This window comes from Scyliorhinus torazame, chromosome 14 (assembly GCF_047496885.1).
Source record: "Scyliorhinus torazame isolate Kashiwa2021f chromosome 14, sScyTor2.1, whole genome shotgun sequence".
Classification (NCBI taxonomy): Eukaryota; Metazoa; Chordata; class Chondrichthyes; order Carcharhiniformes; family Scyliorhinidae; genus Scyliorhinus; species Scyliorhinus torazame.
Window position 1 is genome coordinate 176,266,234 of NC_092720.1, and position 6,510 is coordinate 176,272,743.

The window sequence follows — 6,510 nt, forward strand, 5'->3', positions numbered from 1 at the left end:
TTCCCCTTCCGATGAAGGACAGCATGCCGTATGCCTTCTGAACCACTCTATCGACCTGTGCAGCCACCTTCAGGGTACAATGGACCTGAACACCCAGATCTCTCTGTACGTCAATTTTCCCGGGGCTTTTTCATTTACCATATCGTTCGCTCTTGAATGACAGGGAGTAGGATAGCTTGATCTTGGTTTCGGACAAACCTCGGCACAACATCGAGGGCCGAAGGGCCTGTTCTGTGCTGTACTGTTCTATGTTCTATGTTCTCTCACAACAGATGCTGTCGGACCTGCTGAGATTGTCCAGCCTTTTTTGTTTTTGTTCCAGATTGGTGCATCAGCAAGAATTTTTTATTTCAATGTGGACAAGATGAGACTGTTTCCATCATAATTTAGCTTTTTTATTCGAGCCAAGCAAGCATTTGTGGTCTCTGTGGCGCAATCGGTTCGCGCGTTCGGCTGTTAACCGAAAAGTTGGTGGTTCGATCCCACCCAGAGGCGGTTATCCCACCCAGAGACGGTTATCCGACTCCTGGATCAAGTGTTTCTTATACTTTGTCCCTCTGTGGCATCGAATTATCCAACTTGGTGCTTTTTAAATTTCATGCCACATTGATTTGATTTCTTTCCTCCGGTTCCAATATTAAACTCACCAAATGCTGTCATTCTGGTTTTAAACAGTCAGTTCATATCCAAAGAGTTAATCAATATTAATTTGAATACCACAGAGAGACATTCACACAAGAGCAACAGTGGGATGAAAGGACCTTAGATTTTTCTCTTTGGGTTATAGAGTGTGAGACAGCGAATGAGAGACGCTGCAAAGTGCAACTGGTATGCGGACAGAGAAGTTCAATCGTAGAAATTGAGAGAGAGTTTGTTTGCACTGAAAATGTTCAGGAATGAGAGGAAAGGGATGCAGGATGAAATGTTTTTTTTTTAAATCAGCCGGGGTCGACGTGACCAAGATCCGCCGTAGAATACCCGTCACCTTGCACTTTCATCATGGCCAATCCAGCGAAACTGCTACTCTATGGACAATCTGGCACACTTTAGCATCGTCAAGCCAGCGAACCCTCATATTTTTGGGCTGTGGGAGGGACTTGGAGCATGCGGAGAATACCGATGCAGACACCGGGAGAACCTCCAAATACCATCTGTTGGGATGAATATCGAAATTGTTATGTATTATATATTATAGGTGCTGCATTGTTATTTTTATGATCCTGGGTTAAAGTGTATGTATCCTTGTTGCAGGAACATTGTTATGGAACCAAGGTTAAGGGATACAAACTATGTATCTACTAAAGTTGTAATTAGAGAGTCACAAAGTGTGGGACATGATAGATTCCAAACAATTGATGACCAAGTACGTCGACAGTTGCAGGTTGCCTTCGACGGTAATTTGCGGCGCCGTGATCATATAGTGGTTCGTACTCTGCGTTGTGGCCCCAGCAGCCTCGGTTCAAATCTGAGTAACGGCAGCGATAAGTTGGTGTGTTTTTCCCAAATGAACGGATGAGGAAATCTCCGTGTCAGGGACTCTTTAAAACGGGTTCACAGCTGAGTGCATGCTTCTGCTCCTGTTTGATGCTCCAGAATTCAAACGGTTGTGAAGAGAAGAATCTCTTCAGCTCCCGGTTTTATATTTTATCTATTATCACCAAGCATACTACTCCGGTTCTTGTCTTTTTGAAAGTGAAAACAGTGTCACTCAATGTGCTGCATCAGCTCCTTCGGCCAAATACCCACTGAGCCTTCTGTATACGCGGAGAGTAACCTTGGTCTCGATAGTCTCTCCATATGAATGAATTTCCTGACATCTTGTCATGATGCCATGAGGAGGAGTGGGCAGAACGTTGGGAAATAGGGCCACTGGCAGTGGCAAAACGCTAAAGAAGCGACACACGAAAATCAAGCACCAGCTTTGTGAATGGTGGGAAACACATCGAGAAACAGACTCCGGGGAGAACGAAGGGCGCTGCCCGACTGATCAGGGATAGTCACGACCCATTTCCTTCAATTAGAATGATTCGAGAAATTAACAGATATTTAGAAACTGAGAAAACTGTACTTACTGCACATCAAAAAATACAGTTTAATTGTAGTTTGATTGCGAAGATCTGGAAGCAGAAAGTACAACAATGGCTCGAATGTAGAAGGCTGGAGGCGCGTTATTGACAGGGCTACGGATAATGGATAATGTAGACTTTGCTCTGTGACACACAGTCACCCTGGCTTGAAACACAGACTCCGTTCTGTCTCCACAGATGCTGTCAGACCTGCTGAGATTGCCCAGCCTTTTGTGTTTTTGTTCCAGATTGGTGCATGTGAAAAAAATTGCTATTATGACGTGGGCAAGATGTGATTGTTTCCATCATAATTTGGCTTGTCATTTCGAGCCGAGGGTGCAGTTAGCGTCGCTGGGGCGTAATCGGTTAACGCGTTCGGCTGTTAACCGAAAAGTAGGTATTTCGATCCCACCCGGAGACGATGTGTTACGCCACCTCCGGATTAACAGTTTTTTATACTTTGTCGTTCTGCGGGATCGAATCACCACCTTGGTGCGTTTTATATTTCATGCCACATTGATTTGATTTCATTTCTCTGGTTCCAATATTAAACACGCCCAATGCTGTAATTCTGATTTTAAACAGTTGGTTCGCATCCGAAGAGTTAATCAATATTAATTTGCACGACCAGAGAGAGACATTCACCCTAATAGCAACAGTGGAACGAAAGGGGCCTGAATTTTTTTCTTTGGATCAAAGAAGGTGAGACGGCGAATTAGAGGCTTTCCAAAGTGCAACTGGTATGTGGGCGGGGAAAGTAAATCGTTGAAATAGAGAGAGAGTGTGTTTGGACTGGCAATATTCAGGAATGAGAGGAAAGGAATACAGGGAGAAATGGTTTCAAAAAATCAGTAGGAGACAAAGTGACCAAGTTCCTCCGTAGAATACCCGTAATCCGTTATGTTGATCATGGCCAATCCGGCGAAACTGCTCATCCAAGGACAATCAGGCACACTTTAGCATGGCCAATCCACCGAACTTTCACATCTTTGGACTGTGGGAGGGACTCCGAGCAGGCGGAGAAAACCAATGCAGATATCGGGAGAACGTCCAAATGCCATACGTTTGGGACGAATATCGAAATTGTTATGTAGTATATATTACAGCTGTTGCATTGTTATTTTTATGAGCCTGGGTTAAAGTGTATATGTCCTTGTTGCAGGAACATTATTATGGAACCAAAGTTAAGGCATCCAAACTTGTGTATCTGCTAAAGTTATAATTAGGGAGTCATAAACTGTGGGTCATGATAGACTCCAAACAGTTGATGACCAAATACATCGACAGATAGAGCATTCACCCTAATCGCAACAGTGGAACGAAAGGGGCCAATGTGCTCCGCCGTTGACGTGTGGAGCCGTGATCGTCTCGTGGTTAGTACCCTGCGTCCTGGCCGCACCAATCTCGTTTTGAATCCGAGTCACAGCTGCGATAAATTGATGAATTTTTCTCAAAAGAACTGATGAGGAATTCTCTGTGTAAAGGACTCTTTAAAACGGGTTCACAGCTGAATGCAAGCTTCTCCTCCTGTTGATGTTCCAGAATTAAAACGGTTGTGAATACGAGAATCTCTTCAGCTCGCGGTTTTTATTTTAACTCTTATCATCAAGCCTATTCCTCAGGTTCTTGACTGTTTGGAAGTGAAAACAGTCTCTCTCAATTTGCTGCATCAGCTTTTTTGCCCATTCACCCAAACTTTTCAAGTGTCTCAACCAAATACCCACTGAACCTTCTGCATACGTGGAGAGTAATCTTGGTCTCGATAGCGCCTCCATATAAATGAATTTCCTGACATCTGGTCATGATGTAATGAAGAGGAGCAGGCAAAATTTTCGGAAATAATGCCAGTTGGCAATGGAGAAAACAGAAAGGATGCGACATACGAACATCAAGCACCAGTTTTATGAATGTTGGGAAATAAGTCGAGAAACAGAATCCGGGGAGAACGAAGGGCGCTGCCCGACTGATCAGAGACAGTCACGACACATTTCCTTTGATTCGAGTGATTCGAGAAATTAACTGATATTTAGAAACTAAGAAAACTGTCCTTACTGCACATCAGAAAATACAGTTTAATTATAGTTTCATTGCGAAGATCGGGATGCGGAATATACAACAATGGTTCGAATGTAAAAAGGCTGGAGGCGCGTTATTGACATGGCTATACAATGGTGTACTCTTCGTCCTGTGACACAGTCACCCTGGCTTGAAATACTGATTCCGTTCTCTCTCCACAGATGCTGTCAGACCTGCTGAGATTGCCCAGCCTTTTGTGTTTTTGTTCCAGATTGCTGCAGCGGCAAGGATTTCCTGGCACGATGTGGACAAGGCGAATTGTTACCATTATAATTTAGCTTGTGTATTAGTGCCAAACCAACATTCGTCGCCTCTGTGGCGCGAACGGTTAGCGCGTTCGACTGTTAACTGAAAATTTGTGGTCCGATCCCACCCACAGCCGGAGTATTATCCCACACACGGATAACTTTTTTTTGTACTTCGTCCCTCTGTGGGATCGAATCCACCCACCTTGGTGCTTTTTACATTTCATGCTCATTGATTTGATTTCTTTCCTCCGGTTCCAATATTAAACACGCCAAATGCTGTCATTCTGATTTTTAACAGTGAGTTCACATCCAAGGAGTCAATCAATATTAATTTGAATTACCAGCGAGAGACATTCGCCCCAATAGCAACAGTGGGACCTAAGGGGCCTAGATGTTTCTCTTTGTATCAAAGTGAGTCAGACGGCGAATGAGAGGCGCTCCAAAGTGCAACTGGTATGTGGGCGGAGAAGTTCAATCGTGGAAATAGAGAGAGAGTTTGTTTGCAGTGACAATATTCAGGAATGAGAGGACAGGGATACAGGATAAAATAAATGTTTTTTTACAAAACAGAAGGGCTCGATGTAACCAAGCTTCTCCGTAGAATGCCCGTCGCCCGGCACGTTGTTCATGGCTAATCCAGCGAAACTGCTAATCAATAGACAATCTGGCACACTTTAGCATGGCCAATCCATCGAAACTTCACATCTTTGAACTGTGAGAGGGACCTCGAGCAGGCGGAGAAAACTGATGCAGACACCGTCCAAATACCATATGTTTGGGATGGATATCGAAAATGTGATGGATTATATATTAAAGCGATTGCTTTGTTATTTTTGCGAGCCTGTGTTAAAGTGTATATAACCTTTTTGCAGGAATATTATTATGGAACCAAAGATAAGGCATCCAAACTATGTATCTACTAAAGTTGTAATTAGAAAGTCATAAAGTGTGGGCCATGACAGATTCCAAACAGTTGATGACCAAGTACAGCGGCAGTTACAGGTTGCTGCGGCGGTAACGTGAGGCGCCGTGATCGTATCGTAGTTATCATTCTGCGTTGTGGCCGCAGCAACCTCGGTTCGAATCCGAATCACGGCAGCGATATGTTGATGTGTTTCTCCCAAATGAACGGATGAGGAATTCTCTGTATGAAGGGCTCTTTATAACGGGGTCACAGCTGAGTGCATGCTTCTGGTCTTGTTTGATGTTCCAGAATTCAAACGGTTGTGAATACGAGAATGTCTTCGGCTCCCTGTTTTTTATTTTAACTATTATCATCAAGCATACTCCTCAGGTTCTTGTCTGTTTGGAAGTGAAAACATAGAACATAGAACATTACAGAGGAGTACAGGCCCTTCGGCCCTCGATGTTCCACCTACCCGTGAAACCACTCTAAAACCCATCTACACTATTCCCTTATCGTCCATATGTCGATCCAATGACCATTTGAATGCTCTTAGTGTTGGCGAGTCCCCTACTGTTGCAGGCAGGGCATTCCACGCCCTTACTACTCTCTGAATAAAGAACCTACCTGTGACATCTGTCTTATATCTATCTCCCCTCAATTTAAAGCTATGTACCCTCGTGCTAGACATCTCCATCCGAGGAAAAAGGCTCTCACTTCGCACCCTATCCAATCCTCTGATCACCTTGTATGCCTCAATTACGTCACCTCTTAACCATCTTTTCTCTAACGACAACAGCCTCAAGGCCCTCAGCCTTTCCTCGTAAGATCTTCCCTCCATACCAGGCATCATTCTGGTAAATCTCCTTTGCATCCTTTCCAATGCTTCCACATCCTTCCTATAATGTGACGACCAGAATTGCACGCAATACTCCAAATGCGGCCGCACCAGAGTTTTGTACAGCTGCGAGATGACTTCATGGCTCCAAAATTCAATCCCTCAACCAACAAAAGCTAACACACCGTACGCCTTTTCAACAACCCTCTCAACCTGGGTGGCAAATTTCAGTGATCTTTGTACATGGACAGCGAGATCTCTCTGCTCATCCACACTGCCAATAATCTTACCATTAGCCCTGTTATTCCTTCCAAAATGAATCACCTCACACTTTTCTGCATTAAACTCCATTTGCCACCTCTCAGCCCAGCTCTGCAG

At 44.1% G+C, this 6,510-nt stretch overlaps 1 non-coding gene across 1 annotated transcript; it reads left to right on the forward strand.

Annotated features, from left to right (window-relative positions):
* Window positions 1-421: 421 nt before the first annotated feature.
* trnan-guu (transfer RNA asparagine (anticodon GUU)) lies at window positions 422-495 on the forward strand. The gene has a single exon. It is a non-coding gene; the product is annotated as a tRNA-Asn (tRNA).
* The last annotated feature ends 6,015 nt before the right edge of the window (window positions 496-6,510 follow it).